General features: G+C 43.4%; 1 protein-coding gene across 2 annotated transcripts in view; it reads right to left on the bottom strand.

Annotated features, from left to right (window-relative positions):
* Nucleotides 1–13,036, bottom strand: part of whrna (whirlin a) — a 153,626-nt gene that overhangs the window by 138,254 nt on the left and 2,336 nt on the right. The gene's annotated exons all lie outside the window — the stretch shown is intronic.

Raw genomic sequence — 13,036 nt, 5'->3', positions numbered from 1 at the left:
AAAAGTGTCTATGGGCGCAAATTCAGTAATACATGTACTTCCCTGTTTTTTTTACCAGACATGACACGGTTTTCATGTCCTGGGAAGGTAAAGAGATCTGCACAGCATTAAAAGTAACTTTCTTTAGGGTGTGACTTCCTCAAATTCTACTTTCAGTACACACTTACATGTGCCAGCAGCACTTTCATTAGTCTCTCGAGCCAGACTGCGCTGGCTCACACCTTGTTCACATACAGTGTCTCAGGAGGTAGAGGGGGTGTCTCAGAAGGTTCCCGGTTTGATCCCCACCTCCTCCTGGCACTATATGCCGAGCAAGGTGTCCTTGAGGAAGGCTCTGAAGCCCTAACTGCTCCTGGTGAGCAGGTGCCTTGCATGGTTGGCTCCATCGTCGGTGTGAAAATGTGTGTGAATGGGTAATTAACTGAGAGGCATACGCTGTAAAGAGCTTTAGGTAAAAGGTGCTGTAGAAATACAAAAACTCAATAGAAAAAGATTAAACGCATACGTATATGAAGATTTGATATGTGAATAACGGAGCATTATACTGTGTTTTGCATATTCTATGTGTTGCCCACACAGGTAATTTACATACGGTAACTCCTCCAATGCCCTATCATAGCGTTAACCTCATGCACAGCTAAAAATTAGTCCTTTTCTCTAGGGGAAGATTGGTCAAATCATCCCCATTTAAGTTCATGCAACTCTATCAAGTGCTGTTGGTCTCCATGCTCCTCCCAAAGGACCAATCGTTAAAATGGCTGCTTGTGTCACAAGTCGCATCCACAGACGAGATGTAACCGGAAGACTCCTAGTGTCAGTTATTACAAACATGTCTCTCTGGCTCTTTAATGACTCTTCATTAAAGAGCCCCACTTGTGCAAGGTGAGGTGAATCACATGAATGATTAATGCTCCGTCTGTGTGCACGTGTGTTAGTATGTGCAATTGTGCCCAGGTTTGTGTGTAGCGAGTGGGACAGCCATCTCCTGGGGTCTATCTCAAACTTGTGGCTTTGGTAAAATAAGACGGATAAATGGACAAATCCCAGGCAGGTACTGAGCCATCTATTTCCTCATTGATATTCAAAGCAGACCCTCGGGGACTTTCACCTTCCTCCATCGCCTCAGGTTAAGCCGGAGCCTTTAAGACAACACAGGTAGCTCTGTTTAACTATAAATCTACTCCGAGGTCAAAGAAGACAAACAGCTGGGGTTTTTAACGAGTGATCAAACCCATTACACTGTAAAATAGGTTCTGGTCTAGAAGGCAGTGTCTCAACTCCATCTGTCATTATTACACAGTGGCAGATTTTCCCTGAAATGAAGCCATTCTTATATTTCACTCACTCATTCAGTTCACCTGGCTTAACTACATGTATTTCCATTTCAGTGCATTCTCTTGAATAATAATAATAGGGCCATCCACATTGTAACCAACTATCACCTAAAACCAGAGTATGAATAGGCCTTAACACTGTGTACTGTACCTATAACCATTTCTTCTCTATGTGAACAGTCAATAGCCCCAGATAGCTTTGCTCAATTCTCCTTTCATTCGACTCAAACCACAGATCATGGGCAACTTCTCGCAATGCTCACGTCTCGCAATGCAAGGCGTTGTGAGCATGTAGATCAGCTATGTTCTACATTTTTGCCTCTTTCTTTAGTAATATTTGACAATTTGACCAATATTTGACAATTTCTTATAGTTTGTTGATTAGCCTGACATCTTAATTTGAGAGCTACTGTATTAGGACATTAAATTGTCACTTTAGAAATGTGCAGATACACTTACTGACTGTATGTCGGTTTGATTACTGCAAATCATCTGGGGAGTTGGGACCCTCCAAAAATCATTTGGCGACCCCACTGAGGGTCCCGACTCCCGACCGACACTTTGAGAACCACTTACTGCTGTAGATCGCTATGTTCAGTGTGCGACACCGGCGTGCAACGAGTTAGGCTATAAATCAGGCGCAAAGATCCTCTATTGTCAGGACACATTCATGTCAATTATGGCCTCAATACAGACCTAAAATAAAATATATTATGTATAGAAATGAGAGAATAGAACAAGTCATATCAGAGCTGAGCGGCAGAAAGACATAAGTGACCAAAGGCCAGAAGGGGTTTCAGCTCATTGGCTGGATATGAATGGCTATTCTGGTGATTTACAGCAGTGCTGCGTAGCAGACAAGTGATGGATTGGGGACACCTTCTGCGTGAACTGAAGCGTTTGGCGGCTCCATTGTAAAGAAATTAGAACTTTGGAGTCACTTTGGAGGTGAAGCTCTCTTACAAGACACAGAGGAGTGAATCAGAGGCAAGTACAAACTCTATTTTCCAGTTCAGCACAAAGGATGGCGCCAACATGTAAAAGTCAAGGAGGAAAATTGCTTAATTTAAATCATCCAATGGTCATACAATGGTGTCCCCTGTTGAATATATATCCACCTGGTGGGATATACAGAATACACATTCCTACAGCAGAAGGGTGGACAAAGTATTATTACAATTCTCTAAATTCTCACATTTTTCGGTGCGCATTGAGCACAATGCAAAAATAAATTGTGCACATTGAGCACAGCTTTGTGCACAGTTCGGTTGGCCAAGTCACATGAGGAATTTGAGGAAGTGCCGTTTACGCCTGTGCTTTGTGGCCGTGATACGTCACTGACTTTTGCTCTGCGTTTTCAACCCAGCTTTGTGTGTCTTCGACTACTGGCCCAATCACAGCGGGCCTAGAACTGCGGTGAGAACCATAATAACGCGGCACCCCGCCCTTAAAACAATATACACGGACAGCGGACACACAATATTCACAGAGAAACAACCACACGGAACAACACAGCCTGCCCAGCACGAAAAAAAGGCCAAAGACAAACCACTGTCTACCTTCGTTCAAAATGTATGGTTTGTGTTTGTCTCAGTCAGATCGCACTGCCACATAAGACAGGTGGCGTTAGACATGAGCGTAGTGCAAAACAGCAGTAAAGCTGTAAATACTATGCTGTTAAACTACAGCAATTCTCAGCTAGATATAATCCCAATTGTGCGAGATATGCGAAGATATTTGTCCATAAAAATAAATAAATAAATGCAGCGTGTGCTCTGTTGGTGAGGCTCGACAGCTAGTGAACCTGGCAGGTGGGTCATTGTTCTGGGCTCTGATAGCTTGAGGCCAAAAGTTATTAATGTATTAATGTATTTCTGTACTGATTCGTGACAGCACAGGGACACAAACAGTCCATTGCTGGGATGAGTCCTGCAGGGAGGGAGCTCAGAGAGGCGATGTCCACACGGTGTGCTCTGCACTGTACAACCACCTTCTTTATTTTATTTTATATATATATATTTTTTATCCCACGATTTTGTAACCCATTTTTCACCCCTGTGTCAATCATCTAATGTGATCCTGGGCTCTACACACCCTCCGCCAACCTGGGGAGAGCAACGGACTTAACTCGTGCTTCTTTCATGCTTGAGTGTCCAAGTTGCTCCTTTACACCTGACAGGGGGGAGTTTCCCTGGTTGGACGTAGCGTGTGGAGGGAACACCTTATTCCAACCAGTTCCTTTCCCCTCCATCAGGCGCCCCGGCTGGCCAGGGGGAGGCAGTTTAGAGACCAGGATTACTGCATGTTTTTGTGAGGGTACCGGACACGGGGGAGAACATGCAAACTCCGCCTTCGGGTATGGGCACTGATGATGCGGAGGAGGAAACACGCCGCCAGCACCCACAGCGCCCCGAGCGGGAATCGAACCCAGGACCTTCTAGCTGTGAGGCGACAGCACTACAAACTGTGCCACCGTGCCCCCTGTACAACCACCTTCTCACTGGACCCGGGAGAAGACTATTCCCATAGCAAACTCTGAAAGCACCCGTCAGCGGTAGCCGAGTAGTACAGGTCCTTCTGTCTATGAGACTTTGAATTTCCTCAGCAGTGTCTGTGCTGTCCAAGGCAGTGCAGACACTGCCTTGACACAGTGTCTGTGTATCCTGCGTGGTGTGAAAGCGGAGGTTAGCTTGAATCCGCTCTCTGTTGTGTACAAAACTCCCCGACAGACCACAATAGTTAACCTCAAACCGTGCATAGAATGAGTTTAGGTTATCTGGCATCAGTACTCTTGATAGATGGCCTCATGCCTGTATAGTCTGTGATCACTGTGCCACATTCTGTCAATGCATGTATATATTGTGTGTGTGTGTGTGTGTGTGTGTGTGTGTGTGTGTGTGTGTGTGTGTGTGTTGATGGGCGTGTCTAATCCATTCAATTCCAAAAGAGAGTACCCAGCGTGAAAGGAGAACGGCATCATTCTCTGACAGAAGAGGCGAGGGAAAGGGAGATGTATCTATGCGTCCTCTTGCATTTGAGAAAATAACCCGCAAAGGGCCAGGCCAGGGGGATGAGGAAAGATGAGTATGTGAATGAGGGCCACAGAAAACATGAAGACAAGCGAAAAGAAGATGAGACGTTGATGCCGTGAATGATCACCTCAATCTCCTCCCCTGTGATGTGACTACATCTGTAATCAGGGCCTTCCCCGCTCAGCCCCCATCATCTTCCCTCTCAGTCACTTCTAATCCATCTCCAAGCGCTGCGGGTAAACATTTTGATATACATCAGATCCTACCGCATGCCACGACACAAAGGCAGCAGAAACTCGCTTCCGCCCACTTAATTAAAGCGATTTATAAATATTTCACTTCATAATATCACAGAGGAATGGGAGCGGAGGAGGCACAACAATTTTGAATGGAGTCCTCCTTACTAGATAGTAAGTGTTTACTAAGTGCAATTGTGATTTACGGATTTAGGTTGCACCTACATCTTGTTACCGGGGCGGACCGGGGGGTTTTCCAAATCACTGAATGCTCCTTTAAGCGACGCAGAGACACTGGTTTGGATTTTTGAACACAATATATTCGCACTTGCAGAATACTTGGGACAAAAGGAATATGTGAGATGTATATTTATTTCTGTTTTTGGGTATTAACGAAATATTTTATTTTATTTTTTGTGTAGTTTCTGTGTCCAGGAAATGAATGTTTATATATAGCCGGGTTTCCAGCCCATAGACCCCACCCACTCCACTGCTGAGTGAACAGAGTTTGATAATCAGGCTAGTTTATTTTTGTTTTTGGTGTTTTATAATCCCATAAGGGATGGGCCTTTTATGACAAGACATTCATTCATACAGGTTTTAAGTAGTTAAAGTGTGAAGGGTATATATATACACGTACATAGATATCCAGTATAAGTACTGAAATTCACCTAGACAACAGTCTACTTTACAGCCTTACTAGGATCAGATTTGTGCCCACTCTTAGGGATGTGGGAAATGAGCCATTTACACCAGATGTCAGGAAACCATCCTGACTGTAATATGATATTGAACGACTTTAACGCGTTAAAACCGGGAAAGCATGCAGGGCGCCCACTGGCCTAGTGGGCCAGGCGCATGCCACATATAGGCTCTGGCCTGACAGCGTGTCGTGTGTTCGAGTCCCGTTCATGACCATCTTTGCTGCTTGCATGTCTCCCCCTTTATCTCTCTCCCTCTTTCCTGTCAATCTTCACTTGTATCTCTCAATTAAGGCAGAACAGCCAAAAAACTGATGACAAACATGAAATAGTGTGAGCACCAATGATATACAGGTAGTAACAAAGGTTTTTCAGGAAAGAACACATTCTTAGAATGGGCCTCAGGTCTTAATAGATTAAAACAGCCCCTGCATCTCTGGGGTGCTGCATTTCAGCATGTTTTATGTTTACTGCCTGAACTGCAAGCCTTTCTTGGCTAGAGATATTGTCAATTTGTCCCAAGTAATTGGGTAATCAAGGGTTTTTGTTGTCATTAATTGCTTCTTCTAATCCTTTTCTTTCATTATATACATTAATGTGAATCAATTACATTTATTGGTTAGACATTCATCTGAATCAATTACATTTATTGGTTTGACTTTGTACAGATGTGCTCTCCAGATCTCACCATTTTGGATGGGTGATGCTTCCACATATCCCGGCAATGATTTTAAATAATGGTATTGTTTCATGTGGGTTTTATTTATTTTTGTGTAGCAGTACATTTGTATTTACAATTTCATTCCTAATGCGTAAGGCTGAGTTGTTTGGTTGGCAATGTTTTTCATTTGCTGATTTCCTCAGTACTTTTCTGATGGTCTTGCATTATTCACCAACCATTTGTCAGGGTTTTTACTTTTTGCCTTTTAACAGTCTTCCATTTTTGTTATATAAGCCAGACTGGAATATAGCTGCCTTATGAAATATCATAAGTGGAGTTGTTTACGCCATCTCTGGGAGGGCCATATTGATTTTGGTTATATTGATAATGCCACTCATGAGATTGGTTGAGTTCAAGGCCATGATGAATTTGTCTTCCCTGTCTGTGGGTGTGGGGACCATCGGAGGGCAAATGTAAGTATTTTTTCTTCCGGTGCCCATATTCTGGCAAAAAGGTGCATTTTATATGTGTGGTGGGGGCTCAGAGTGTGGTGGGGGCTTAGAGTGTGGTGGGGGGCTCAGAGTGTGGTGGGGGCTTAGAGTGTGGTGGGGGCTCAGAGTGTGGTGGGGGCTTAGAGTGTGGTGGGGGGCTCAGAGTGTGGTGGGGGCTTAGAGTGTGGTGGGGGCTCAGAGTGTGGTGGGGGGCTCAGAGTGTGGTGGGGGGCTCAGAGTGTGGTGGGGGCTTAGAGTGTGGTGGGGGCTTAGAGTGTGGTGGGGGGCTCAGAGTGTGGTGGGGGGCTCAGAGTGTGGTGGGGGGCTCAGAGTGTGGTGGGGGGCTCAGAGTGTGGCGAAGTGGAGCAGTGAAGCAGTGAAATCGAGAGGCTGTGCTGCAGGTCATGTGAGGTCATATTGAACCTACCGTTAACCATGTACAGGCCTACGGATTCTCCTCTGAACCTACCGTTAACCATGTACAGGCCTACGGATTCTCCTCTGAACCTACCGTTAACCATGTACAGGCCTACGGATTCTCCTCTGAACCTACTGTTAACCATGTACAGGCCTACGGATTCTAGTATAGGCTTAAGACCTACCCTGTCACTATGAGACACATTGTTGTCATCATGATGGTCACTGACATGAGGTTTATTTCCTGTTCGTCCATTCAGATCTCCCGTTTAACTGGGTCTGGGAATACAGGTCCTTTCTGAACGGGGAGTTTCAAAGAATAAGGAGTCTATTGCCGGCATATAAATGGCACAAATATATACTGTAGATGCCTATCAGTTATGGTCAGTTATGTTTTATTGAGTGTCAGAAATGGGCCTTCATATCTTAACGGAACACAAAGCTGCTTTAAGGTTATTGCATTTTTTCAAATCCATCCAGCTTTACAGACAGTTTCATATCAGCTCTGTTCCACACATTCCAAAATGCTGTTGACTGGCATACTTCAGTACCTGCTTAAGTCTCGCCAATCAACTTGGATTGCATCATTTGAACTGACAGACCTAAGACCTAAGAGTGCTGGAGATGACTTTCAGGAGGCAAGAATACTAGTGAAAAAGATCTTCTGCACACCCATAAGGTTTAAAAGCAGGTGTGTAGGCAACAAACGGTAAATAAAACCAACAATAGAAGATATACCTGCACAGGCGCACACTGCCACTTGCACGTTCAAGAGAAGGTATTAATGTTTTAATTATCAAATACCTTCTCTTGAACGTGCAAGTACTGTAGCAGTGTGCGGGGCCAGGTATATATTTTATTGTTGAGGAGCCAAGAATAGAAATGAACAAACCAAAAAGGCATATCATTTGCAGTTTCAAATAGTCGTATGAAATAAGGAACAAAGGAAACAATGCCAGATAACAAGACACAATGTCAGTCAGATATACAGAAGTTCCATAGAAATAATTGAGGCAGAATATCAGTCTCTTGGGCAAGCAGATACAACGCTCTGCAGCAGGTACAGCAGCAGATGGAAAGACATAATTTTGTACATATCTGCATATAAAACAGAACTGTTGGAAATATCGTCCAGTTTCCATCAATAAAAAGCCAAACTAAATAATTTGCCTATAGGCAGGTGGCTTTAGACAATCATAACTTTTTGAACAATGCGTTTGTTTGCATGAATACGAGCGATAATTTGGAAAAAATTAGAACTCCCAATCATCCTGTGTAAAAAGACTCATAACTTAACAGATGCAGAGATAAAAAGCAAGATAAAAACAATCAAACTGCCGTAAAGCTACAAAGCTTTTCAGTAGAAAATATTTGAACCCAGGCCAAAGCTCTCTTCATTAAAACAGCGGCCGACATGGTTTCTGCAACGTGTACACTTCGGCAGAATATATTTTCTAAAAGGGAGAGGTGACTTTCTCTAATGGCGATTGAATTCTTCTATACACTTAAAGAGGTTGTGGCTCTCATACAAATCATAGTGTGCTGGGCAGGCGATAATAGGACATGGCTCCAATGAATGATCCCATTGTATTAACTTATGGAGTGGTGTTTGAAATTTCTACAAAGTGATTAATCATGTAAACAAATGAGCTGGCAAAATTTCTGAGAAATACACAAAGGTCAGAAAGGGGCAGAGAAAAACAAGTCATCAAATTGTTGGACTTATTTTTGTCATGTTTATTCATCCAAGGGAGCTTGATGAACTTGCATTATACCTTCTCTTTTTTGTAATGAATGGTTTATTTCGATCTTGTATGATACAGGGGGAGGGGTTGGCGGGGGGGGGATGATATTGTGATGTCACTATATCACTGTTTTCAAATGAGTATTAAACTCATTTGACATGATCAAAAAGGTATCAGGCGGAAGCTGGTAGCTTATTAATGCCTATCCTTATTACATTGTTAAGTTATAACTAAGAGAAAATTGGGAAGAAAACAAAAACAGAATGCGTTAGATCAGACTTGGCATGATGAAGCCATTTAAGCCCGGTGAGTTATACTTAGCCATGCGCGGGTGTACACCTAAACTAGCCGATCTACAAGCTCCCAACACATCGCATTGCGCCACGTTGTGACCCTGGCTTGTAGATCGACACTGACACTAGCACTAGCGAGTATAAATCATCCTCAGGTCTCAATGTCTTGCTCAAGCTCAGCCCAACAGTAGAGAGGGCACGCTAGCTCATAGAAAGCAGCAATGAATACTCCATCCTGAAGAGGATCATTGGTGACCTCAGGAGGTTCCTGTGGTTTTGCCATGACGAAATAAGAGCTCTGGCTCAGGAGGTAGAGCTTGAGCGATGTGGTGTGTGTGTGTGTGTGTGTGTGTGTGTGTGTGTGTGTGTGTGTGTGTGTGTGTGTGTAATGCACATTGAAAAGTGTTTTGGGGAAAGGTGATATATATCATAATACCATGCCGTGAACTTAGATCTGATATTTATGGAGTGCTGTGATTTTTAGATTTTTTCCAGTTTTTCATGTGTTTATTATGAGGTGACAGTATAGAGCACCGAAGTCTGACGTCACCTTCAGTAGAGGGCGTCAGTCCCCATTGGGGACGTTGCATTGAAATCGCCATAGGAGGATTTTTAGATTGCTTCATATAAGAACTGTGTTTGAAAAATAAACATGTCATCCCGGCCGCTTCACTTATATGGATATGAAGAATCAACTGACTGAGAGAAAACGCTAATGTTACTGCTGCTGAATTAGTTACATTTTCGCTAGAAGCAGACTGTATCATATATGAGTGACTGACTGTTGCAAACGATACAGAAGCACCTCCCTAACAATAATGCCGAGACAGCTTGTTTATTTTTGGACCATAACGCTTATAGTAGACGATATTAAGATCACCCCATGTTATTCTCCATAGAGAAATTACTTCCGCGAACCAGGGGAATCGTCGGGATGAGCGAGTTACGTCAGGACTTCGGTGCTCTATAACAACTTCAGGTTGTTGTGTGCAATGATGTCTTCCCTTTGTATTTTTAGGGTTTCTTCCTGGAGGCTGAAACCTTGACAGTCAAACGTGCCAAACAGTGATATAGTGATCACAATATCACCCCCCCACACACACACACACACACACCGAACCCCTCCCCCTGTATCATACAACAACAGCTGGGTGTGGGTGCAGCTTCAGTTCACCCATCATGGCAAACCAGCCATACTTAATGAACTGGTGGGTGTGTCCACATAAAAAATGCCATTTTAACAAATACTGTACACTCTTTTGAAAACAATTCTTCCTCCTTATATAATAATAATACCTGATGATCATGTTTTAGGGTAAAATCACGGCACTCCATCTTTAAGCATTACAAATACATCTCACACGCACGCACTCATTGAGCCTCAGCTTAAAGTGTTCGTTGCTTAGTCAGCTACCAGGCAACGTTCATTCTGACACACGCACGCACTCTCACACACACAAACTAGTCCATTTTATTATATATATATATATATATATATATATATATATATATATATATATATATATATATATAAATATATATTTCTTTGCAATAATCAAATTTAATACACACTTGCTAACAACAGTCTGCTAACTAGAAGTCAACTCCACAGAAGGTATTTAAGAGCTTTATCAGATTCTGGCCAACACAGCTTCCCAGATTCCCAACAGCAGCTGCTCTGTTACAGGTACGGTACAGTATATACAAGTTGACAACAAACCAAACAAACACCTGTCTTAAGAGCTGTGGAATGATCCCCCGGTGCTGCCAAAGTATTAATTCCCTCCATGTGTTTAGCTGGGTTCTTATCTCCGACTCAGATTTTCTAATCAACGCAGTGACCATTAGCAGTCTGCAAAGCTGCAGCATCCAGCTCAGCCTCCGTTTCCCTCAGAGTCTGACTTGCGGCCAAGGCCTCGGCATGTGAATGTGTTTGGCGGCGGCCCAGCTGATGTGGGCCCATTGAATTTAGAGACTCCTTCCTCCCTCTCTGATCCGCATACCGGTTGGGCCGGGCCACCAGCTGTCCCAAAAGACATAAAAGCACAACCGATTACGGCATTTCTGCCATAAAGACTAAATGGAAGGGAGAAGCCGATCAGGGAGGTCTATGGTATGCATGGTTATAATTGGCTGTTGATGGTGACGCAATTAAGTTATGTTTCAAATTAATGTTGGGCGGGTAAAAGGTAACGCATGTATGAATATGTATGTATGTATGTCGGTAAGAATGGTGGTCCCTTATTGGCTGTTGACGGTGACATAACTAAGGTACACTTCAAGGTAGGTATATATACATTTTATAGAGGGGCTGATCGTAAGTTCGTAGAGGTCGGCAGTACTAGTAAGTTGGCACCTCAGACAGAGTGCATTTCTAGTTTATACTAGAGCGGTGCCCGTGGGGCCTCTACAGTGGTGCCCGTTGGGCACTGGCCTACTTGGAACGATGCAAGTTGGAAATGCATGCAACACCCAGATATTATATCTGTGCCCCTTTTATGCCCATATATGGAGTTCTTTGTCATGCATGCCCAAATATGGAGTATACAGAGTATGGAGTATGCAGACGTCATAATGATGTTCGAACAGGCCAGCTCTATATATATGGACACAGGGCAGGGGCCCCATAGATAGATACTGTGCTATCTTTCTGATTTCACAATACTTTTCTCTCTCCTATTGTAGTTATATCATATGAGAGAGAGAGAGTGTGTGTGTGTGTGTGTGTGTGTGTGTGTGTGTGTGTGTGTGTGTGTGTGTGTGTGTGTGAGAATGTGAGAGAGAGTGAAATAAATAAATAGTATAGTTATAGTACAGAGGCCCTTTCATCCCCAGAGCCCAAACACAATCTACTGAATTCACAACTCACCCATCAAGTCATCAGAGTTTACCATGACTGGGCAGATTGAATCTAGAGCATATTGTGTTGTCTATAAAAGATTATAGATTTCATAGACAGCATTTCTCATCAACAGTTCAGACACGAACACAACAAATGACCGCCTATACTGTAGGTCTTCCCACCTCAGGGTCCACTTTGCCTCCATGTGGACCCAGAGCAGACATCCTCTCTCTTTCTCCACAACCGTGACATGGTGAAAGGAGATAGGAGAGCAGGATAGCCGGCGCCGCCCCCACCCACAGCCTGATTCTAGTCCAGGGTTTTCTTGTTTTGCAGTGTAGCTACCTAACATGTTTCATCCACTGGGAGAGAACACATTTCCAATCATTCAAATATTGAAAAATTCCAGACTGATTGATGTCATGGCCACACGCAACAATGATCTGAGGCGGATTCTACGAATGCCTTCAAAAACCACTGGTCTAGAGTTTTCTGAAATACGTATGTTGCTAAATACAGTACTATACTAAATGATAAAGCAAATCTAAAATGACACAGATGTTTTCCCGGTTTTAGTGGGTTAGAGTGCAAAAGTTGACCCAACTGTGTCTCGATTTTAAAATCTGAGGAATGCTAGCTTACAAGTCCCTGTTTCTGTAGGTCTAGTACGTTCTGTATCCTTCTCTTATATTACGTAAGCACTGTGTCTAATTCTGCAAGCAGGCCCTTCTGCAAATGAAGTTCCTGTGTCAGCTGGACGAATTCCTGCATAAAGTTGGATTGATTTATGGATAGGCAGATACGCCCATCAATGTCTGTATGTGCCGATTGTCAATTGTGCAGCAAGGCAGGCATTTGCTTTGCATGGGGTTCCAAAGTGACCTATACACCAGTTCAAGAACGGACTTTAGATTTTGACATGAAAGTTTGCCAACATTTCCCGGGAATGTAGGCCTAACGCCTATAAGTGCAATGTCATGTCCCTGTTCTACACTGTGTGTGCACAGTGAACAGTTTATAGACCTACTTTGTTGCAAGAGAGTGGTAGCGCTAGAGAGAGAGAGAGAGAGAGAGAAGGCATGATCCCAGAATCAGTCTTTAGCACCATGGACAGCTCATACAGCCAGCCTCATAAAACCAAGGTCCCGGCAAGGTTTAAATTAATGTATCTGCAGCGAAGATCAGCCATAGTCCTTTATTACCCCATTTGCTAATAGGCTCCTTTATGCTCAATAACATTGACTACTATGGTATAGCCTGTATAAAGGCATGAAATGAACAGCG

This window comes from Protomyctophum bolini (assembly GCF_963924005.1).
Source record: "Protomyctophum bolini genome assembly, chromosome: 22".
In the NCBI taxonomy this organism is placed as follows: Eukaryota; Metazoa; Chordata; class Actinopteri; order Myctophiformes; family Myctophidae; genus Protomyctophum; species Protomyctophum bolini.
This window is presented reverse-complemented; position numbering and strand designations above follow the sequence as displayed.